The sequence below is a fragment of the Rhinolophus sinicus genome, chromosome 17 (assembly GCF_057876585.1).
Source record: "Rhinolophus sinicus isolate RSI-liver-muscle chromosome 17, RSI-T2T, whole genome shotgun sequence".
Classification (NCBI taxonomy): Eukaryota; Metazoa; Chordata; class Mammalia; order Chiroptera; family Rhinolophidae; genus Rhinolophus; species Rhinolophus sinicus.
This window is the reverse complement of record NC_142517.1, coordinates 88,473,296-88,496,963: the sequence shown is the minus strand read 5'-3', so window position 1 is coordinate 88,496,963 and position 23,668 is coordinate 88,473,296. Positions and strand designations below refer to the sequence as shown.

At 35.7% G+C, this 23,668-nt stretch overlaps 1 protein-coding gene across 3 annotated transcripts in view; it reads left to right on the top strand.

The window, feature by feature from the left end:
- Positions 1–23,668, top strand: part of CADM2 (cell adhesion molecule 2) — a 1,070,118-nt gene that overhangs the window by 961,474 nt on the left and 84,976 nt on the right. The window lies entirely within an intron of this gene.

Sequence of the window (23,668 nt, the reverse complement as noted above, 5' to 3'; positions counted from 1 at the left end):
TATTGTCCCATCTCAACGTTAACCTTCAACGTAATGAGACTCCTCCAACTTGACACTATACTAGTGTAATAGTTGATTTCAGGAATTTATATGAGTAGGAAAGCTCACACTCAGAGTTTTAACTTGTAATTTAACGGAATAAGTAGGCTTGAATTTTCCACTTCGAACTGACTTCATTTATTACCACATTAAACACTTTTGAGTCTATTAGAAAGAATTATTGGTGATGATATTGAGTGGGGGCTTTCATTGTTGAGCCTTTCAACAGCAATCACTGGTATTCTCAAACTGCAAATAGAAAGGAAAAAAAAGTTTCCTTGCTTTTCATAAGAATAATTGTGCAGGTATGGGAAATAACATTTCCATGCTGAGCAAAGACTAACCCACAAGACTTACCGGGATAAAGCAAGAGATTGAAGAACAGATCCAGAAACCACTAAAAGTGGAAGGGAATGGAGACCAGTGTGAAAAAAAAGAAAAAAACCCAAGGAACCTTCTTACTCTTTATCTCACACACACAAATACACAAATGTATACTTATCTGATAAACCAATACAAATAACGGCAACAGGCTTGAAACAATGGAAAATTACATATTTAAAAGAGAAGTTTTAAGAATTTTCTTTATCTGAATAATTTCTTCAAGCTTCTCTTTGTTTTGTTTTGTATTTTTCCTCTGCATTTATTGCACTATTCCAGACCTAAATATTTGAAATGTTAAGACAGAGTCAACTTAGCAAATGATGACACTAACGGTATCAAAATTTAGATTTTTCAAAAACATGTATTTTAAATATCAAGTTAAAGAATTATGGAAAGAAGAAATGTATAGAGCTAATCATATATTCCAATAATGTTTATGATAATGCATGAGGCATATTCCTACACATTAAGAAAAACAAAGAAAACATTGTGAAAAACATGATATACTCAAAGATGCAATAATGAAATTTACTTTGGCCTTAAAATTTCCTTTCTCATTGCTCTTAATGTGCACTCATGCATTATGACTTCGAGAACAGTATTTAAAACAAACCATTTACCTCCTCCTCATTTTCACTTCATGTTCTGATAAAGACACAAAGAAGATGGAAACGTTAGATTTATTCAGGCTAGAAATTAACCAAATAAGCATAATGGGTAAGGAAAAGAAAAAAAAATAATAGATTCCATTGTAAGACTGGTGAAAGAGGGGAATTGGAGAGTATTGAAGACTAAAGATAAATGGTAGGTTCGTTAGTGAGGATTGCAGGTTTTGATGATGTATTCTAGAACAAGAGCCAAAAAGATGGGAGGTTGTGATGCAAAAAAATGGAGAATTTTAAGGTAATGAAGTAATGCTGATGATGACAAAGTTTAGTGTGCGATTGTGGCTGAGGTGACGCTAACAGAATAATTATTGGATGTAAGGATATCGGAGAACTGAGAGGTCAAGATATTGGATGAGTTATAAGGTAAATATTTAGGTGAATGAATTTTTAGAGACACTTTCTTGTTCATGTGACATTCTCTTTTAACTTCTCTCAGACCTCCTGAACTTCATCACCTTTCTTTTCTCATCTACAAAATAAAAGATATTCAGTAGTCTGCTCTTTTTGTTTTCTTTATTTGAGCTTGGACACTTGCTGGTCTCCAAATTCTCTTTGTAAAAAATTCCAATCCTGCCCTCTACCCTGATTTCTAATTTATCATTCCCTTATTGCTGGATGGAGATGTATTTCTTAATTTTCTTGTAGCATTTGAATTCAGCATGTCCTGAAATGAAATAATCAGCTTTCCCTTTCTGCTATTTCTCAATTTGTTTTCATGCTGGTTTATGGTTTGTTTGTCTGGTTGGTTGGTTTTGCATGTTATTTTCTCCTATGTTAGGACTAAGATTGCTCCTATGATACAAACCGAACACCATATATAGAATTTCTTATCTCTCTTCCTAAACGTCATACATTTTCTGGCTCCAAAAGTCATATTTACTTAAGAACTCTTCTATTATCTATTCTTTGTTTTCCTTTAGTATTACTCCAACTTCATGTAGAACCTTGTTTTCTCTCTTCAGAAATCCACCTATGGTTTCTTCATTGATTTTCCTCTTTCAGATATTTCACGTCACTATATGTAAACAAAACTCTGATCAGGAATACTCACTACTTAAGAGCCATAAAAAAGTATTATCATTTTTCAAGAAAGTCTAGATTCTTTACTCTGGTGTTCAAGGCCCTTCATTGCCTATTTTAAATGTACAGGGTTTTTTGTTTTGTTTCATTTTGTTCTGTTTTTTTCCCTCACATCTCTACCCCAAATTTTCCTATTTCTTTGCTTTTGTTCATACTCCTCTTCAGGACCAGGATTTTTCCTGCACGTTTCATTCTCTCTTCCATATTAATGGAATTATCAGTTTTGTGGTGTGATACTAAAATGATACTTTTGCACGTTCAGTGTTTTGTCCTATAGATTTTGTCTTGGATAAAGCTACTTAGAAACATGTTTGGTCTTATTTCATCATATCAACTTACATCTTGGCTTTTGATTTTATTACCTCAACTCAATTATCATCTCAAGTACTTTTAAATTTACTATTTCCTAATTCATCTTAGCCCATAGCAATTTTACCTATTAACTGTATTCTGTTTTCCTGGCATTCACCACATTTAAATGTGTCTGTTCAACAATGTAGGGCAAACGTCAGCATCCATCTAGTTCCTGACTCTCCTTGAGTTGGCAACTTTCATTTCTACCAGTGAAAATCCTATCATAATTAAAGACACTAATCAAAAGTTACATCTTTTATAAGGCTGTTGCAATGTCTTTAATTGAGTGTGATTAATGTTTATGATGTTTTATAACTCATTTGTGCTATTTATCATGTCCTGCCAAGTGCTATGGTTGATGACATATATCTAATATAAACTACTAAAATATAATATCACAGAGAACAGATACTTATTTTATTTTTCTTATGTTCTTCATAATTCTTGGTTTAAAACTTGCACAGATTTATTTATTGATAATTGTTTGCTAATAATAACATAAACTTTTGAGATTCTTCCTAGTCAAGAATATATACACTTTAACTAACAATAGCAAAAACTGTTTATTGATCTCTTGTCTGTCTTGAGATATAAGTATAAAAGCAGAACATTTTCTGGTAATTAAGCCCATCAAGATTCATTCGAAGACACTCTACTATTAATGTTTCTGAACTTTTGTTTTCCCTTGAGCAAAACTATACCTATAAAGACAGGCACATAAATGTTTCATTGCTTATGTTTTAAAATGAACTTAAATTGTGATAAGTAAAATACTTAAAATTAGGTTGGCAAACAGTGTAAGTTATATGATGTTTTAAGAATTGATCCCATAAAAAGTATGATATCAATATCAAAAATAAAAGGAAAACAAATGTCATTACCATTAAGTTACACAACAATCAAACATGAGAGGGAAAAAAATCACAGCTTGATGTACTTTCCAAGAGCTTAGATTTTAACTATAATTAAGAATATGATTGAATATATGTAGAATGTTATCTACAGACTATAGGTTCAGAAACACCTCCTTTGATTCTCAATAACAAAATACCCTTTGTGTACCTTTAAATTTGAAACGATCAATGTATAAATAGCTGCACAAAAAATCCCTTTCTATTTTTTTCTGTTTAGCTAACACATCCTTTGCTTCCAACAGACTCACTAAAAAATTATATTTTAAATTGGTTTCACAGTTTTAAGAAAGACTACTCCAGGAACTTGCTTTGTATTTATATTTTAAATTTAGAAAAGGAGCAAGCAACCCCAGCTTCTAGTTTTTCACCCCTTCTTTTTTTTTCTTTTCTTTTTCCTCATTTGTTTGGCAATGTTTGGTCTGTGATTTATGGCTATAACTTCATCTACCCAATGAATCTTCATCCTCAGAAGCCCCAAAGCTTAAATTTTTCTACGTGAACCCAATGTCAAACTCACTTATCAATTAATTTGCATTTAATATTTTTCCTTCCATTTCTCTAAAAATGTGATAGCATAAACACTGAGAGTTTTATGTATACATGCTTTAGTATAATTTCTTAATTTAAAAGTTTTTGCTTAAAGCAGAAAAAGGGATCCAAGGTGTTTACATTACTGCTAACATCTTCTTTCACATTAGAGTAAAATTAGGCTTTAAAAACTCTCCCTGGTATTAAAACTTCAATCACATGTACTGCCACCTGTGGAATTTCTAAACTGAAATAAAGGCAGTAGTCATTTTCATGTGCCACATATGCATAAATACATAAGGCACTGAGTTATAATATAAATTCCTGCGTTGTCTTATATTAAAGGAAATGCAAGACATGGATATCGGCATACGCTTTCCTTTTTCTTTGAGCCAGAACAAGATGTTTATTTGTATGCTATCACAGTGACATTTTTTTCCCCTTTCATTTGGGAAAAATATGTTTAATTTTCATGAGAATAATTTCAGTATTAAACCCCAACATGTACTGTGCTTCTGAAGAAACTCAAAGAGGATATAGCCATTTGGGAAAAGGAAGATACTGGAGAGTATATTCATCCCAAATTTTGGAAGTCCTTTTACCCCTGTCCATTTCTACAAAGACACCAGAAGAATTATTTTCCTAGGAGACCTACATTATGGAACTGACTTTCCCATAACTGAACTGCTTATTCTTTATTCTTCTCCTCAGGCATGAGCCTAAAAGAGAATGAGAGCCGTGAAGGCACAGCAAGATTCTACTCTCATCTATACCTAGGGAGTGTGTGGCCCCGTATACGGTTGGGAGAATTGGAGGGACTGTTGCTATGGCATAACTTCACAGAATAAATGCCCCAAAGACTAACTAAAAAATTTCAGTGGAAATTAGGAATCGGAATCCAGTTTGTATCTGGTTCAAGATATTATTAATAAGTACACTGGTACTCTGTGAAAGTTGTGTCAATTTTTTCTAACACTAATTTATAAATAATGAGTCATTAAACATATTGGAGAATCTCTTATTAGGTATGTACGAGAAAAAAAATGAGTAAAAAAAAGGTTTTAATATATCTGTTAAGATAAAAACAACTTCTCAAAGGCCTTGGAATACAAAGGCCTTGGAATACATGCACGGGCACATTACTTTATTTTTTCACTCATATGTTCTTGTTGTTTTCTGTTGTTTCAGGAAGAAACTGCTGCAAAAACATCTGTAGATGCATAGGAAAATAAAACATCTTTTTTAGCCCCATATACTTGGTAATAGAAACATAAATCAAATTTCATCTTATGTGGACTATTTTAAACTTCTAATTACTTGGGCTTTTAAAGGAGGAACTGTGGATTGGCTATATCAATGTTCTCAGTGGAGTTAAGCAGTGTTATCTCATGCCTGATGCTTTGTCACTGTCCCGCTACTCCTGGTGACTAGCTCCTATCTTTTTCAGCCTTATCACATAGGAACTCTAGACTGGAACTGCTTTTTAAATGATCTCCTTTGGTTGCCTGAACAGCAGGGAAGATTGTTATTCATTTGCAGCAAGAAACTCAATCATTTCTGGGTTCCAATTAGAGCAAGCCTAGGGGCCCTCTTTATTAAGATGAAACACAAATTGTATCAAGACTTGCTAAACCACTTAATATTTTTCATGGTGAAATTAAGAAGCTTGAAGATTTTAAGTACTAATTGGAATATGTGTAGGTTATTTTTAATCGATGCATAAACTCTCTCTTTTTTTTATTTAGAAAATATCAAAAGTATCTTTATTCATAATAGCCAAAAAATGGAAACAATCTAAATATCTAACAACAGGAAAATGTATATATAAATTGCAATATATTCAAAATATGAAAATCTCCTCAACATAAAAGGAATAAACTATTTTTTTCTTTTTTTTTTAGTTAAAGTTTATTGGGGTGACAACTGTTAGTAAAGTTACATAGATTTCAGGTGTACAATTCTGTAATACATCATCTATATATACATATATATCATATTGTGTGCTCACCACCCAGAGTCAGTTCTCCCTCCATCATCATGTATTGGATCCCATTTATCGTCATCTACCACCCCTCTCCCCTCTTACCCTCTGGTGACCACTAAACTATTGTCTGTGTCTATGAGGATTTGTTTGTCTTCTTCCTTTGTTGCTTTCAGTTCTATATCCGCCTATCAGTGAAATCATATGGTTTTCAACTTTTTCTGTCTGACTTACTTTGCTTAGCATAATAATCTCAAGATCCATCCACGTTGTTACAAATGGTAATATTTCATCTTTCCTTACGGCCGAGTAGTATTCCATTGTGTACATGTACCACAACTTCTTCATCCATTCATCTATCGAAGGACATTTTTGCTGTTTCCATATCTTGGCCACTGTAAATAAAGCTGTAATGAACATTGGAGCACACATGTCTTTATGGATAAATGTTTTCAGATTTTTTTGGTAGATACCCAGGAGAGGAATTGCTGGGTTATACAGTAATTCTATTTGTAAATTTTTGAGGAACCTCCACACTGCCTTCCATAGCGGCTGCACCAGTCTGCATCCAACCAACAGTGTATGAGGGTTCCTTTCTCTCCACAGCCTCTCCAACACTTGTTACTATTTCTCTTGTTGATGATAGCCATTCTGACTGGGGTGCGGTGATATCTCCTTGTGGTTTTCATTTGCATTTCTCTGATGATTAGTGATGTTGAGCATTTTTTCATATGTCTATTTGCCATTTGTATGTCCTCTTTGGAGAAATGTCTCTTCAGGTCCTCTGCCCATTTTTCAATTGGGTTGTTTGTTTTTTTGTTGTAGAGTTGCATGAGTTCCTTGTATATTTTGGATATTAGCCCCTTATTGGAGGCACTGTTTGCAAAAATCTTCTCCCATTCACTTGGTTGCCACTTTATTTTGTTGATGGTCTCTTTTGCTGTGCAGAAGCTTTTAAGTTTGATATAGTCCCATTTGTTTATTTTAGCTTTTACTTCCCTTGCCTTTGGAGTCAAATTCATAAAACGCTCTTTGAACCCAAGGTCCATAAGTTTATTATCTATGTTTTCTTCTATGCAGTGTATTGTTTCAGGTCTTATGCTTAAGTCTTTGATCCATTTTGAATTAATATTGGTACATGGTAGCAGTCCAGTTTCGTTCTTTTGCATGTGGCTTTCTAATTGTCCCAGCACCATTTATTGAAGAGGCTGTCTTTTTTCCATTGTATGTTCTTTGCTTATTTGTCAAAAATTATCTGTCCATATATATGTGGTTTTATTTCTGAGTTCTCAATTCTATTCCTTTGGTCTACGTGTCTATTTTTCTGCCAATACCATGCTGTTTTGATTATTGTAGCTCTGTAGTACAAGCTAAAGTCAGGGAGTGTGATACCTCCAGCATTGTTCTTTATTCTTAAGATTGCTTTGGCTATTCGCGGTCTTTTGTGGTTCCAAACAAATCTGATGATTTTTTGTTCTATTTCTTTAAAAAATGCCATTGGGATTTTGATGGGGATTGCATTAAATCTGTATATTGCTTTGGGTAATACGGCCATTTTAACTATGTTGATTCTTCCAATCCATGAGCACGGAATGTCTTTCCATTTGTGTCTTCTTCAATTTCTTTTTAAAATGTCTTGTAGTTTTCAGCGTATAGGTCTTTCACATCCTTGGTTAAGTTTATTCCTAGGTATTTTAGTATTTTTGCTGCAATAGCAAAATGAATTTTTCTTTTTATTTCTTTTTCTGGTATATCATTGTTAGTATATAGGAATGCAGTGGACTTTCGTACGTTGATTTTGTAGCCAGCAACTTTACTGTATTCGTTGATTGTTTCTAATAGCTTTTTGGTGGAGTCTTTAGGGTTTTCTATATATAGCATCATGTCATCTAGAAAGAGTGACAATTTAACTTCTTCATTCCCAATTTGAATGCCTTTTATTTCTTTCTCTTGCCTGATTGCTCTGGTGAGGACTTCCAACACTATGTTGAAAAGCAGAGGTGATAGGGGACAGCCCTGTCGTGTTCCTGAACGTAGAGCAAAGGGCTTCAGTTTTTCACCATTAATTATGAGATTAGCTGAGGGCTTGTCATATATGGCCTTTATTATATTAAGGTATTTTCCTTCTATACTTATTTTATTAAGTGTTTTAATCATAAATGGATGTTGTATCTTGTCAGATGCTTTTCCTGCATCAATTGATATAATCATATGATTTTTGTCCTTTATTTTGTTTATGTGATGTATCACATTGATGGATTTACGTATGTTGAACCACCCTTGTGCCCCTGGGATGAACCCCACTTGATCGTGATGAATAATCTTTTTAATGCATTGTTGCATTTGATTTGCTAGAATTTTTTTTAGGATTTTTGCATCTGTATTCATCAGAGATATTGGTCTGTAGTTCTCTTTTTTGGTGTTGTCCTTACCAGGTTTTGGTATCAGGGTAATGTTGGCCTCATAAAATGAGTTAGGGAGTATGATCTCTTCTTCAATTTTTTGGAAGAGTTTGAGCAGGATTGGTATTAAATCCTCTTTGATGGTTTGGTAGAATTCACTAGTGAAGCCATCTGCTCCTGGACTTTTCCTTTTGGGAAGGTTTTGGATGATTGATTCAATTTCATTACTGGTGATCGGTCTGTTTAGATTTTCTAGTTCTTCATGGTTCAGCCTAGGAAGGCTATATGCTTTTAAGAACTTGTCCATTTCTTCTAGGTTATTGAATTTGGTGGCATATAGTCCTTCATAGTATTCTTGGATGATCCTTTGTATCTCTATGGCATCTGTGATAACTTCCCTTTTTTCATTTCTGATTTTGTTTATCAGTGTCTTCTCTCTTTTTATCTTAGTGAGCCTAGCCAAAGGTTTGTCAATTTTGTTAATCTTTTCAAAGAACCAGCTCTTTGTCATATTAATTTTTTCGATTGTCTTTTTGTTCTCTATTTCATTTAGTTCTGGTCTGATTTTTATTATTTCCTGTCTTCTGCTAACGTTGGTTTCATTTGTTCTTCTTTTTCTAGTTCTTTAAGGTGTAATGTGAGGTTATTTATTTGGGATTTTTCTTGTTTCTTGAGATAGGCCTGTAATGATATAAATTTCCCTCTTAAAACTGCTTTTGGTGCATCCCAAAAATTTGATAGGAAGTATTTTCATTTTCATTTGTTTCTATGTATCCTATGATCTCTCCTCTAATTTCTTCTTTGACCTGGTCATTCTTTAAAAGTATGTTGTTTAATCTCCATGTATTTGTGGTGTTCCCTGCTTTCTTTCTGCAGTTGATATCCAATTTATAAGCCTTGTGATCAGAGAATATGCATGGTATGATTTCAGTCTTCTTAAATTTGCTGAGGTTAGTTTTATGTCCCAATATATGACCTATCCTTGAGAATGTTCCATGTACACTAGAAAAAAATGTATAGTCTGATGTTTTAGGATGAAGTGCTCTATAAATGCCTATTATATCCATTTCATCTAATGTGTCAATTAGGGCTGCTATTTTGTTATTTATTTTCTGTTGGGATGGTCTATCCACAGCTGTCTATGACATATTTATGTCCCCTAGTATAATTGCATTTTTGTCAGTTTCTCCCTTTAGTTCTTTTAGCAGTTGCTTGGTATATTTCAGTGCTCCCTGAATGGGGGCATAAACATTGGTGACTCTTATGTCTTCTGGGTGTATAGTCCCCTTTACCATTATGAAATGTCCATCTTTGTCCTTTGTTACTTTTTTCACCCTGAAGTCTGTTTCATCTGATATCAGTATAGCTACACCTGATTTTCTCTGGATACCATTTGCTTGGAGTGTCAATTTCCATCCTTTCACTTTGAGTTTATGCTTGTCCTTGTAGCTGAGATACGTCTCTTGGAGACAGAATATGGCTGGGTTTAGTTTTTTGATCCCATCTGCTACTCTGTGCCTTTCTATTGGTGAGTTCAGTCCATTTACATTTAGGGTGATTATTGATATGTTAGGATTTCCTATCGTTCTGTCTTTAGTTTTCTGGTAAGACTGTGTCTCCATTGCTTCTTTGATTTTTTGTCGCTGTCTATTATTTCTGTGTGGTGGTATTCTATGATGCTTCCCTCTGTTTTTTCTTTTATTACAGTATATATTTCAGTTCTGGATTTTTTTTTTTTTTTTGAGTGGTTACACTTAAGTTTATGTAAAAGAAAGTTTGATATTTAGAGCATTCCATTTTTTTCAGCATGCCTACTTTGTCCATGCGCATATTCCAGTTCAGGCCTTTACTCTCCCCCTTTTTATGTTTTGGTTGCCACAAAGTGTCCCTGTTGATGGTGGTCAAATAGCCTCCTTTAGTATTTCTTGTAGTGCAGGTCATGTATTAGAAAATTCTGTCAGCTTCTGTATGTTTGAAAGGGTCTTTATTGCTCCTTCATAGCTAAAGGATATCTTTGCTGGGTATATTATTCTTGGCTCAGAATTTCTCTCTGTCAGAGTCTCTCTCTCGTAGAGTTTCTGCTGAGAAATCTGATGATAATCTAATGGGCTTTCCTTTATAGGTTACTGTCTTCTTTTCCTTGGCTGCCTTGAGGTTTCTTTCTTTGTCGTTGGTTTTTGACAGCTTCAATACAATGTGCCCTGGAGAAGGCCTGTTTGGGTTGAGGTAATTAGGTGTTCTATTTGCTTCTTGGATTTGAGGATCCAGTTCTTTCTACAACTTTGGGAATTTCTCGTCGACTATTTGTTTGAATATACTCTCTGTTTCCTACGTCTTTCTTGTCCTTCTGGTGTGCCCATTATTCTTATATTGCTCTTTCTGATGGAGTCAGAAAGTTCTTGTAGAGTTCTTTCATTTCTTTTAAGTCTCAAGTCTCTTTCTTCTTCCATCCATGTCATTTCCAGGTTTCTATCTCCGATGTCACTGATTCTTTCGTCCAGCTGGTCAGCTCTACTGTCTAAGCTGGCTATTTCGTTCTTAATTTCTTCTATTGTGTTCTTAATCTCCAGAAATTCTATTTGGTTCTTTTTTAAAATTTCAATCTTTTTGGTAAAATGTTCATGTTGTTCTTTGATTGTGTTTCTGAGTTCATTAAACTGCCTTTCTGTGTTTTCTTGTCTCTCGTTGAGTTTTTTCAGAACTGCAATCTTGAATACTCTGTCATTTAAATCACATATTTCCATATCTTTAAGTTCATTTTCTGGAGACTTTTCACTTTCCTTCTGAGCTGTCTTGTTGCCTTGGTTAGTCATGGCAATTAATGATTTATTATTTCTCTTCCTAGACATCTACAGGAGTGGGTTCTGCAACAGGTTGATAAGAAGAGGTCTTTCTTTTGTTTTCCAGTACATCTTGGTAGAATGTTTTATTTTCTCTTCGACTGCAGCCTTTTTTTCTCTCTCACACTGTAGTGTTATATTTTCTCTGTACTATTCCAGCTTCTTACACAATGAGGGAATTCCCTGGAAGGTGGGCTTCTCCTCTGTTAACAGTTCACCTGGGTCATAGGACACCGCATCCCTGTGGTAATGCAGAGAGCTTTTGAAGTTCCAAAGCTCTTCTTGCACCAGATTCAGAGCCCGTGTATTTCAGCAATTGTTTACTCCTGCAGGGATCCGCCCAGATAGGTGGGGCCAGGGGCGGGGTGAGTTTTGAGAGGTGGCCCAGAGCAATGGCTGCGACCACCACCACAGCCAGTTCTGCTTCCACGGCTCCCTCCCCTTTGCTGGAACTAGTTGGGCTGTGAATCTGTGTCTGCAGACCACAGTTCTCAGAACTGCAAATATTCTGTTCTTTTGATCTGACACTGTTACTATTCTGCTTCTAGCACTGGGCAGGTGGGGGCAGGGTGCGCTCTGGGAGGGTAGGGAAGGGGGAGAGCCTAGTCTCAGTGCCTAAGGTTTCCATTCTCTGTGGCAGTGAGGGCTTAAACCACCGTTTTCGGCCTTCTTCCCTCAGTTTTTTCTCTGAGGTCTCTGCTGTAAGCGTTGGGTTCAGCCGTGTTGTGTGCTGTCCCCTCAGCCCTGTGGGCCATAGTCGGAGCCCTGGAAGTCCGAGTTCTTCCCCCTCCTACAGCTGCGGTAGTTCCAGGATGCAGTGAGTTCAGAGCACTGAGCTTGGTCTGCGTCCTGTGCCTGCACGGCTCTGTCTCCACACTTCCCCCTTCCCTCTTTCCCTGCTCGCGCAATTTGCCCACCTTTAGGTGAATTCAGTAGTGAGACTCTTTGTCTTGCCTGTCTGCTGCGCAGGGAGTCCTTTGTGGAGTTATAGTTTTTCAATTTGTTGTAAATTCCATGGGAGATTTCCAGAGGCTCACCTCACGCAGCCATTTTGATGACGTCAAACTATGATGCATAAATTCTAACCTCCATTTCGTGAAAATTGCGTTTTATAGTGCTAACTTTTTTTGTCATCTTGAAGGTTTACCATACAGTGTAAGATCAAGAAGTCTGCAATATGCTGTGACAGCAGTGACTTATAGTGCTATGATCTCCTGTTAGTCATCTTTGCAGGTGTTTTTTTCATCATTTCCTAAAAGAGAGCTTTAAAAAACAGAAAGTAATTTTTTCAATATAGACTGGCAACTTGAATAATTTACGTAGATGTTTAATTCATTTTTATATATACAATTAAAACTATATATATCTAAATGTGATTACATATTTTTCAGAGCCATATGATTTAAGATGTGACTGAAAGATTTTGAACACAAGGAGAGAAAAAATATAACAGTTTAGATCCGGGGGTTATAATTTTGAGTTTATGAAAATGTGTGGATACATGCATATAAATATGTGTGTGTGTGTGTGTGTGTGTGTGTGTGTGTGTGTGTGTATTTAAAAATCCCGACTTATATTAAGAAAGTATTGCCTCTTAATATAATAAAATACTTCACCTGAGTAGAATATTAAGGATAAATCTTCAAAAATTCAAATTATCATTAATAAAACTTATTTTGATTCTGGGCTTATGTGGCTATGTGGAAAGGACACAACTTCTAACATTTCAGTTATATGCAGTAAGTCATTGTTTTATTTTACCAGGTTTGTCTCTCAAAAGAAGTGAATGGTACAAGATTTTTCAGGCTGTTTTAAAATAAGAATTAGTAAATTCAAATAACTAGCAGATGTGGGCTATATGAAACGACTTCAGTATTAATTGTGTGACTTTCATAAAAGCTGTTATGAAAGGGAGTTGTCTGTATAATTGGATAATATAAATTTTATATTTTCCAATATTTTTGGATAACTAGTTTCTTATTTTATTAATTTTGTTCACAGAATCCTGTTTCAGAAGTTTCATGGGTACAGTGCTGATGAAACTGTCCTCTCTTCTTAGAGTAGTTCTTTCGGCACTTTGTCAATCTGCTTCTTTTGATACTATTTCCAATATTTATTATTATTTAGTTCACAACCTTTATTCCATTTATGAAATTTTGTCAGAAAAATATAATATTTGTCTTAGAAAAGGTGTCACAGTCATAGGCATCACTTAACAAGACACATATTCTAGTTACATTCTAATTACATTCATAATAACAAAGCATATCTTCAGTATTTCCACCAAAATAAACAAATAATTAAAGCTTTTTCTGAAATAATTTCAGATAATATGAAAAAATCATGTCTAAGTTAGAAAATTTTGTCATTGAAGAATTAGGAACTTAATCTCCGTGTTAGAAAGCAAGAGATAGCAAATGAAGCATTTACTATGGAGTCAGACCAGGGTTTAGATACATCTGTGAATTTCTGTATTCTTATATACCTTAATTTTATTAAAATGGTGTGCACCAAAGTGTTCTTGTGAGGATTCTAGAAAATATATGTAAAATATCTGTGCTAACTACCGTTATCAACACATGATGGTAAATATTATTAATAGCCATTCTATTATTTTTTTTATTTTTAAAGATTTTTATTAAAATAAAACTAACATACAATATTATATTGCTTTCAAGTGTACACCATGGTTATTCAGCATTTACATATCTAAAGAAGTGATCATCATAAATCCAGCAACCATCTGACACTGTACCATTCTACCACAATATTATTGACTGTATTTCTATGCTGAACATTTTATCCTCATGACATATTTGTTTTATACCTGGAAATTTGAACCTATTATTCCCCTACAATTTCCCCCACTTTTTAAATTTTTCAATTACAGTTGACATCCAATGTTATATGAATTTCAAGTGTACAGCGTAGTGGTTAGCCATTTATATAATTTAAGAAATGATCCCCCTAGCTAGTCTAGTACACACTTGGCACTATACATAGTTATTACCATATTATTTACTATATTACCTATGCTTTACTTTACAGACCTATGACTATTTTGTACCTATCAATTTGTATTTCTTAATGCCTTCACCTCTTTGCCTTGCCCCTCAAAACCCCTCCCATCTATCACCCCAACAATGTAGTACCCATTTGACACCATACATAGTTATTACAATATCATTGACCGCATTTCTTATACTATACCCTACATCCCCACGAATACTTTGAATTTGTACTTCTTAATCCCTCCCCCTTTCTCACTCACCCCACCAATCCCCCTCCCATCTGGCATCCATCAAAATGTTCTCCGTATCTATGAGTTTGTTTCTGTATTGTTTGTTTATTTTGTTCTTTAGATTCCTCATATAAGTGAAATCACATTGCATCTGTCTTTCTCTGTCTGATGTACTCCACTCAGCACAATACCCTCCAGGTCTATCCATGCCACCACCGATGGCAAGACCCTATTCCCTTCCATGGCAGAACAATATTCCATTGTATATATGTACCTACTCTTTATCCACTCATCCATTGATAGACACCCATGCTGCCTCTACATCTTGGCCATTGTAAACAATGCTGCGATAAAATATGGATGCACACATAACTCAAAGTAGTGTTTTCAGTTTCTTTGGATAAATACCCTGAAATTGGAACACTAGGTCCTTCTTTTTCTCTTGTTATAGCCTTTGTTTTAAGTTTATTTTGTATGGTGTAAACATTGCTACTCCAGCTTCTTTTTATTTTTTAATTACATTTCCGTGAAATATGTTTTCCCCATCCCTTTACTTTCAGTCTGTGTATCTTTTGATCTAAAGTGATTCTCTTGTAGGCAGCATATGTAAGGGTCTTGTTTTCTTATACATTCAGCCCTCCTATGTCTTTCTAATTGGAACATCTAATCTATTTACATTTAAAGTAATTGTTGATAGATATGTAACTATTGCCATATTATTACTTATATTTTTCATCTTTTTTTTTTTTTTTTTTCATCTTAAAGAAGTCTCTCTAAGATTACTTTTAATTTTGGTTTGGTGTTAGTGAACTCCTTTACTTGTCCTTGTCTGGGAAGCTCTTTATCTGTACTTTGATTCTAAATGATAACTTTGCTGGGTAGAGTAAGCTTGGTGGTAGGTCCTTGCTTTTCATCACTTTGAATATTTCCTCCCCATCTCCTCTGGCCTGCAAAGTTTCTGTTGAGAAATCAGCTGACAGTCTTATGGGAGCTTCCTTGTAGGTAATTAACTGCTTTTCTCTTGTTTCTTTTAAGGTTCTTTCTTTGTCTTTAACCTTTGGCATTTTAATTATGATATGTCTTGGTGTGGGTCTCCTTGGGTTCATCTTGTTTGAGACTCGCTGTGTTTCCTCAGCTTGTATTTATTTCCCTTGCCAGGTTAGGGAAAGTTTCCATCATCATTTATTCAAATAGCTTTCAATTCCTGTTTTCTGTCTTTTCTTTCTGGTACCCCTATGATGCGGATATTGGTACAAATAGTATTGCCCAGAAGCCCCTTAAACTATCCTCATTTATTTGGATTATGTTTCCTTTTTGCTGTTAGTTTGGGTGTTTTCTGCTACCTTATCTTCTAAATTGCTTATTCGAACCTCTGCTTCATCTACTGTTGATTCCCTCTAAAATAGTCTTCATTTCAGTTATTGTGTTCTTTATTTCTGTCCAGTTCTTTTTTAGATTCTCTACCTCCATTTTTATGTTTTCTCTGTCTTTCTTAAAGTTTTCCCTGAATTCATTGAGCATCCTTATAAACAGTCTGAAGCATGCGTCTGGCAGATTGCTTGCCTCCATTTTGTTGTGTTCATTTTCTGGAGCTTTGTTCTGTTCTTTTATTTAGTACCTGTTTCTTTTTCTCCCCATTTTGAGTGCTTCCCTGTGTTTGTTTCTATGTATTAGGCAGGGTTGCTATGTCTCCCAGTCTGAGTAGAGTGGCCTGATGCAGTAGGTGTGCTGTGGGTCTCAGTAGCACAGTATTCCTGCTTACCCGAGCTGGGTACTCCAGGTGTTTCCCTTGTGTAGGATATGTGTGTCCTCCTGTTTTAGCTCAGCCATGGTTGCTGTTTGCACATCAGTGAGAGGGATTGATCCTTGGGCTGATTGGTTGTGACTACAGTGGAGGAGGTGTTGTGCAGTGGCTGACCCTATAGAGCAGGATTCACTTTACCAGGACTAAGTGTCTGCTCAGTGTGCCCTTTGTGTGTGTTGTCCCTGGAGGCAGCTGGGTGATGCTCCACCTAGGTCTGAAACTTGCTACAGGGTGTGCCAGTTTAGGGGCCTCCTGGGAGGGGCCCCAATGCAGGCCAAGTTCAGTGGCAGCCTGTGCCCTTTCTGGAGCCACCTGGCATGAGACACAAAGCAATCCGCAGTTGGCTGCTTCCCACCCTGGGTTTGAAGGTGCCTTGAGAGTCCAAGCCATGAACCCAGTCCAGCTATCACTTTTGCTGGGTTTAGGGCTGCTCAGCCAGTGGTATAGGATATGACAAAGCCAGATGCTATTTGTTTGGGTTTGAAAATGTGCGAGAGATTTTTGTAAAGTCCACAGCAGGGGTGTGCAAACTGCAGCCCATGGGCCAACTGCGGCCCGCAATCCATTTTTTATTGGCCCACAGCAAATTCCAAAAATATATTTAGTTTACTTAAATAAACCAGGTGAGGCAATACATACTTCACCTCGAGTGATTGACTTGGCTGTTTGTGTATTTTACTGCATATGGCCCTTGGTGAAAAATGTTGAAAAAAGTTTGGACACCCCTGGTCCACAGCATCAGCCAAAGGTGGCCATTTATACAGATTAGCCATTGGAAGCAGCTTTGATGTGGTGTGGTCCCATAGAATCAGGGCAAACAAACAGTGTTAGCCAATTTGATGGAGACTCAGATATGGTGGTCTCCTGTGTCTCCACTCAGGGAGTGGGAGGGCTCGATAAAGGAACAATGGCTTCTGCCAGCTCCACCATCTGGGAGACAGCTGCCCCTCCAGACCTTGTCGTGAGGCCAGAAAATTTATTTCCTCCCCATATGTCCCTGGAGCTTTTTGAGCTGCTGCTTCAGCACTGCAGCTCAGAGCAAGTGAGTCTGTCAGCGATTACATAAGTCTGTGTGTAGGCGTTTTAAGAGGAGTGCCTAGGAGTGCAGCTGCCCTCCATCTCACTCACCCACAATCTTTGCTGGCTTTCACAGCCAGAAGTTATGGGGACTTCTCTCCCCAGCACTGAAACCCTGGACTGGGGATCCTGGTATGGGGCTAGGACACTTCACTTCTGGGGGTGGGTAGGGGGAGAGATCTCCACAGCTCAACTATCCCTCTGATTTTTAATGGTCACATGCAAGTGTGAGGATGTGTTCCATTTCTCTGTTCCTCCTACAGGTCTCAAGGTGGCTTCTTTTGTATGTCCTTAGTAGGGCTTCAGTTCAGCTAGACTTCAGACAATTATAAATAATGATTGTTCTTTAGTTTAGTTGTAATTTTTATGTGGTCATGAGAGGAGATAAGCACAGCATTTACCTGCACTGCCATCTTGACCAAATCTCTTCTAATAGCCATTCTTATCATTGATAATTATAAAACATTGTGAAATCTTCAAAGGCAGAAATCCATGATTCAATTATACTTTCTTTTCTAAAGCAGGTTTTGAAATGGGAATTCTTTGCAATATTTTATTCGAAGAGAAGTCAATTTCAATGGATCATTTGTCTAGATTTCACATATAAGTGAAATCATACAGTATTGGTTTCTCTTTACCTTATTAGTATAATGCCCTCAAGATTTATTCATGTTGTTTCAAAAAGGCAGGATACCTTTATATTTTATGGCTGAATAATAATCTATTTTATTTGGAATATTTTTCCTTATCCATTCATCTATTGATAGATACCTCAATTGTTTCTATGTCTTGACTAAGTAAATAATGCTGCAGTGAACATGGGGATGCATATATCCTTTTGAGATAGTGATTGTATTTCCTTTGGATAAATACCCGGAATTGGAATTGCTGGACCATGTCATATTTTTATTTTTAAATTTTTTGAGTAATCTCTATACTGATTTCCATAGTGGCTTTAACAATTGACATTCCTACCAATTGTGCACAAGTGTTCCATTTTCGTCTCACTTTCTTAACACTTGTAATTTACTGTGTTTTTGGTGATAGTCATTGTAACAGGTATTAGATGATAGCTCATTGTGTTTTTGATTTGGATTTCCCTGATGTTGAGTACCTTATTGGCCATTTCTATGTCTTCTTTGGAAAAATGTCTTTTCAGTACCTCTTCCCATTTTTTATTTTATTTTATTTTGTTATTAAAATATATGAGTTCTTTATATATTTTGGATATATACCCCTTATCAGGTATATGATTTATAAATATTTTTCTCCCAATCTATAAGTTGCTTTTTCATTTTGTTACTGGTTTCCCTTTTCAGTGCACAAGTTTTTTGTTGTTGTTTTTTATTTTTTTTAAATTTTGATGTAGTCCCACATGTGGTTTAGACCCACACACCACACAACTAAAGGCAATGGTTAACCACTGGCTTCTTATTATTTTCTTATTATTTTTGTTTTCTTTTTTCTTTTGTTTTACCTTGAAAACCCTAAGATGAAGTAGTCCAAAGTGAAATATGAGATAGCGCTGAAAGATGAGACTCCCAGACTGGAAAGTACTCAAGCAGTTACTGGGGAAAAGCAGATAGCAAATATGAATAGCATTGTTGCTGATGACACAACTAAACCAGAGCCAGAACGATGCTTAGCATTGGATATACACAAAGGCAGAAGGAAAGTACTATGCTGTGCAACACATTCAATTGTAACAAAGAATGTAATAAACATGAACCAAGGTAAATTGAACATTGTAAAGCAAGAAATGGAACTTCTAAACATTTTAGGGCTTGATGTAAGTAAACTGAAGTATACTGGAACGGGACATTTCTAGTCAGCAACTACAAAGTGTTCTTCTTTGGAAATTACAAACTTAAAAGAAGTGGAGTGGCTTTATTACTGGGGCAAGATATAGAATAGGCAGGTGGGAACTACAATGCAAAGTCTGACTAAATAATATCAATTAGAAACCTGTTAGCATAACCATCATTCAAGTCTATGCTCCAACTACAGAGTTTGAAAGAAAATGAAATTGAAAATTTGTGTAAAAGTATCCAAGAATAAGTTTATCACATACCAAAATAAGACATGCTGATACATGATTGGAATGCAAAAGTAGGAAATAAAGCAGAATCAAAGTCTTCAGAAAATTTGGTGTAGGGATCAGAAATGAAGCAGGAGATAGGCTTTTGGATTTCCACAAAACCAACAACTTGTTCATCACAAACACATGCTTCAAATAACATAACAGACAACTATATACATGGACATAACCAAGTGATCAATATAGAAATGAAATGGACTACGTAATCGGAAGGTAGAGATGAAGAAGCTGTATTTTCTCTGCCAAAACAAGACCAGGACAGATTATGGTACTAACCACAAACTGTTAATATCAAACATTAGAGTAAAGCTGAAGAAGAGCACTGAAAGAATCATAGTGTCAGAATGTAATGTAAATAACATTCGTGATGGATTTAAAGTATATATAAAAAACCGATGTGCACTATTGAACTTAATTGACTGAGAACCAAAAGAACTGTGCACTGAAACTAGAACTATTATAGGGAAAAATGACAAAAGACAATGCCAGAAGTAAAAGGAAAGAAAAATCAAGATAGATGATAGGAGAAACATGACAGATTGTTAAAGACAGGCAAAAGGCAGAAGTAAAAGATGACATAAGCAGGGTTAGAATCCTGAATGCAGTTTTTCAATGACTATCATGGAGAATTAAAGAAAACTATTAAAATGGTCAATGTAAGAAGACGAAAGAGAACAATGCTATTCCTACTTGCAATCTGCTCTTCCCAGTAAACTGCTTGAGTACTTTCCAGTCTGGGAGTGGCATCTTTCAGCACTATCTCATATTTTGTTTTGGACTACCAAAAAAAAAAGAGATCTCTACCAGAAGATTCAAGAAGTAAAAGAGAAATTCAAATCTAGACTAGGAATGCTGAATGGCCAAAAAGGAAGTATATTATTTAACCAAAAGAATAACAAATACCTTTGAAGAAGATTGCTATAAAGAAGAACCTTTAATTCTAGAAACTGAAGTAAAAGCTTCCCTGAAAATATTGGGAACAAATAAATCACAGGAGGAAGATGGGATACTAATAGAATTGTTTCAAGTCACAGAGACTGAATCTGTCAACATCCTAGCAAACAAGAATATGTCAACAAATATGGAATAAAAACAATGGCCGATAGACTGTAAATGTTCAATGTACATCTCAATTTTTAAGAAAGGAGATGACATGGAATGCAGTAACTATAGGATGTTTGTTCTAATTTCTCCTTCAAATAAAGTGATGTTCAAGGTGATGCAACACAGACTTCTACCTTATATGGAACAAGAAATGCTGGATGTTCAAGCTGGATTCCGAAAAGTAAGAGGCATTTCAGATCTAACTGTGAACATTTGGATACTGGAGTATTCCAAAGAATTTCAGAAGAAGGTTAGTCTATGTTTTATAGACTTCAGTAAAACCTTTGCGTGGCTATGGAAAGCTATGGTTTGTTTTGAAAGTAAAGGATGTGCATCAGCATTTGATCACCTGGTTTGTAAAGTGTGTTGTGGACAAGAAGCCACTGTCAGGACAGAATATGGAGAGGCAGATGGCTTCCGATAAGAAAAGATCTTAGAAAAAGTGTGCATTTTATGTCCCTATTTGTTTAATCTGTATGCAGAACATATTATACACAAACACACACACACACACACACACCAAAAAAAAAAAAAAAAACTGGACTAGACTCAGAGGAAGGAAGAGTGAAAATTGGTAGAAGAAATATTAAGATATGCAGATGACACCATTTTGCTGGCAGAAAGTAGCAATGATTTGGAACAACTTATGGTGACAAGGAAAGAATAAAGTGCCAAAGCAGCACTGCATTTGAACATCAAGAAGACAAAAATCATGACTGCAGAATAAATACTCAACTTTAACATAGACAATGAAGATATTGAAATTGTTAAAGATTTTGCTTACCCTGGTTCAGTAATCAACTCAAATGGAGACCACAACCATGAAATCAAGAGAAGGCTGAGACTCAGGACAGCAATGGAAGAATTAGGGAAGATCATCAAGAGCAAAGATGTGTCATTCGAGACTAAAGCTACAATCATCCACACACTCATAGTCCCTATTACTATGTATTGTTGCCAAAGTTGGACAGTGAAGAAGGTTGAAAGGAAAAAAAAAAAAAATTCATTTCAAATATGGAGTTGGAGGAGAGTGCTAAAGATATTCTGGACCTCCAGAAAGATGAACGAGTGGGTCCTAGAGCAAATTAAGCCTGAAACATTGCTGGAGGCAAAAATGACAAAACTGAAGCTGTCCTACTTCGGCCACATCATGAGAAGTCAGGGTTCTTTGGAAAAGGCAATAATGCTGGGAAAACAGAAGGCAGCAGGAAAAGAGGAAGACCAAATACGAGATGGAGTGACTCCATGAAAGAAGCCACAGGCAGGAGTCCACGGGGGCTGAGCAGGGCTGTGAGGACAGGACACTGTGGACACCACTCATCCACAGGGTCTCCAGGAGTCAACTCAACATCATGTAACACGCACAGTCCCACTTACTTATTTTTGGTTTTGTTGCCTTTACTTTTGGTGCCAAATCCAAAAGATCATTGCCAAGATTATGTCAAGGAGCTTGCTGCCTATGTTTTTTCTAGGAGTTTTGTGACTTCAGATCTTACATTCCACTCTTTAATTTAAGATGATTTTTGTGTATGGTGTAAGATTGGGGTCCAGTTTCATTCTTTAGCAGGGGACTGTCCAGTTTTCCCAACACCATTTAAGAGATTATTCTTTCCCCATTGTATACTCTTGGCTCCTTTGTCAAAAATCAATTGACTGTATGTGTGTAGGTTTATTTCCTTGTTCTTTATTATGTTTCATTGATCAATATGTCTGCACTTATGCCAGTACCATATTGTTTTCATTGCTATAGTTTTATAACATAGTTTGAAACCAGAAAGTGCGATACTGCGAGCTTTTTTCTTCTTTTACAAAATTACTTGGCTACTCAGGGGCTTTTGTGTTTCCATACAAGTTTTAGAATTATTTGTTTTGTTTCTTTGAAAACTACTGTTGGAATTTTGATAGAGATCACATTGAATATGTAGATTGTTTTGGGTAGTATGTGAATTTTGACAATATCAATTCTTCCAATCCATGAACATGGAATATATTTCCAGTCCTCTTTTATTTCTTTCACAAATGTCTAATAGTTTTTATTGTGGAGGTATTTCGCCTCTTTGGTTAATTTTTTTCCTAAGCATTTCATTATTTTTTCATTCAATTGTAAATGGGAATGTTTTCTTTATTTCTATTTCTGATAGTTTTTTGTTATACTATAAAAATGTAATTGATTTTTGTATATTGCTTTTATATTCTGCAACTTTACTGAATTCGTGTATTAGTTCTGTGTTGTTGTTTTTGTTTTGTTTTGTTCTGGGGTTTTTTTTTTGTGTTTTTTTTTTGGAGTGTTTTTAGGGTTTTCTGTATGTACTATGTCACCTGAAAATAGAGACAGCTTTACTCTTTCTTTTATGATTTAGATGTCTTTTACTTGTTTTTCCTGCTTAGATGCTCTTGCTAGGACATCAAGTACATTGTTGAATAAAAGTGGCCAGAAGTGGGTGGGGAGATAGGGGAAGTGGATGAATGTGGTCAAAAGGTGCAAACTTCCAGTGTTGGATAAATAAGTCCTGGGGCTATAATGTACAACATAGTGACTTTTGTTAACAATACTGTATTGTATATTTGCAACTTGCTAAGAAAGCAAATCTTAAACATTCTCATCACACACAAAAAATGTATAACTATATGAGGTGATAGATGTTAACTGAACTTATTGTAATTATTTTGTAATATGTACATATATCAAATCATTATGTTGTGCACCTTAAGATAAGGTGCACGACAGCATTGTATCTCAATAAAACTGGGGGTGCAGGGGAGAGAACTGTCAGGAAAAACCTGTAGGGTGATGAGGAAAGAAGGAGAGATGGGGGAGAAACTTTAAGTGGTTTCAGACAACACTGTATCACAATGGTGGCCCAAGTGGAAAGATATCATTCCTGGTGCCTCTAAGAAAATCTGCTCCAGTAGCCCTATAACAGTCCTCCAGAGATTAGCAAGTAGGAGCCATTAGTGGCTGGATCAGGGCCACAAGACCTACTATATACCAGCGACAACTATAATGAGATGACTCAACAAATTAGTTTCTTAAAACATGTCTGCTTAGTAAAGCAGAATAGAATTAAATTATATTTTCTATACCTTCAACTCTTCTGAGTGAGTGCGTGATGGTTCTTTTGGTATTTTATAGAAGGTGTTTCACCTCTTCGGT